Here is a 1,663-nt window from a genome sequence, read left to right as displayed (position 1 = left end):
CATGCTATGTGTATTCATAAATTATTTTATTATAATTGTACATTCATAAAAGCATGCATTAAAGTTGGATTAAAATATTATCAACTCATAGTCTCTATATTAAATGTCATTCAATTTTTAGGATCCTTAGGTCAATATTTGACATTATGGTCTGTTAAGACAGCTTGTTTGGTTTCTCATTTAATTCTGAGCATATTTTTGTCCTATTTCTGACTTAGGGCTTTAAAACCTATTTTGAACAAGTTTTTTGGGACCTATCTTGGGTCATTAAGTTTGGATCCCACCATTTTTTATTGATATTTTAATAATAATTATAGCTATTTTATTTTGACTTATAACATGTTTATTATGGTAATAATATTGATTATTATGCATAACATGTTCACTAAGTCTTAATTATTACTAACTACCATATCATGTTAATGGTATTCTTGGTTGGTAATAATATTAATTATTAAGTTTGGATATATTTCAGTACTAGACCATTTTATATCCATGTCACAACTCACTTGGACCATTGAGTTTATGAGTCTAATTTGAGTGATTAAGTGCTATAATTATTATATTAGGTCTATTTATGAGCCATTAAGAATTTAAGGATTATAATTGTTATTTTGGCCATTAAGAATTATAACTATTGTTTAAGTTGATTATATATATTTTAATCTATCAAATAGTTTTCAGGGCCTTAATAATAATATTAATTCCTTTAATGATATAGTAAGCAATATAGTTGGTATATTGCCTTTACAATGGTAATTTGATTATTACCATAATTTCAGTCTCCCTGAAAGACATTATAGCCTTGGTTAATTATTATGTGGTAATATGAGATTGACATTCAGTATCCCCTTAATTATGGTTTTGCGGTTTTGCCATTTATTAAGTTACTAGTTTTTCTACGCGCTTTGCGCGAATAAGATAATGCCCAATGGTTATTTTTAAATAAGTATTTCAAAGTATATCAATGCAAATTATATAGAAGATGTTCATAGTAAATAAATGTTGAATTTGTTTATTTAAATCGGTAATTTAAAGTATATAAATGCAAGATAATATATTAGAGATTGATTATATATAACTGTAACAAAAATAAATGTTTGCAAGTTTGTAATAACGCTAATCTAAGTACTAAGTCTAAAATCGATAGTCTAAATAAATACTATTTTTTGTTTAAAATTTTCTAATTCTCTTTTAAATAGCATTGTTATTGTTTTCATCTTCAGTACATATTTTATTATTATTATTATTATTTTGTTATTGGTATTGTGTCATGTGCAATTGGGTTATTGGTGGTATCATAGAGGGATTCATCATGCAATGAGATTATGGTGTAGAAAGTTTTAGATTTGCCTTATTGTGTATATATGACTGGAATCTTAATTGTGTTATGAACTCCTCTTTATCTTACAAGCACATGTTGATATTATTTTTTGTTGTAGCTACTAATTTATTTTTTAATTTAATTAATAAGAGCAATAAAATGGGCAAATTATGCTGTGGAACCGTGTCCACCTTGCAAGGTGGACACGGTTCCAAAACTGTTCATAATTATGAATATATAGTTTAAAGATTATGAACATATAGTTCTATAATTATGAACATAGAGTTGTGAACATAATTGTGAACATATAGTTCTGTAATTATGAATAGAGGATGATAA

Source organism: Ipomoea nil, unplaced genomic scaffold (genome assembly GCF_001879475.1).
Source record: "Ipomoea nil cultivar Tokyo-kokei standard unplaced genomic scaffold, Asagao_1.1 scaffold1262, whole genome shotgun sequence".
Lineage (NCBI taxonomy): Eukaryota > Viridiplantae > Streptophyta > Magnoliopsida > Solanales > Convolvulaceae > Ipomoea > Ipomoea nil.
Note: the sequence above shows the minus strand (reverse complement) of the source record.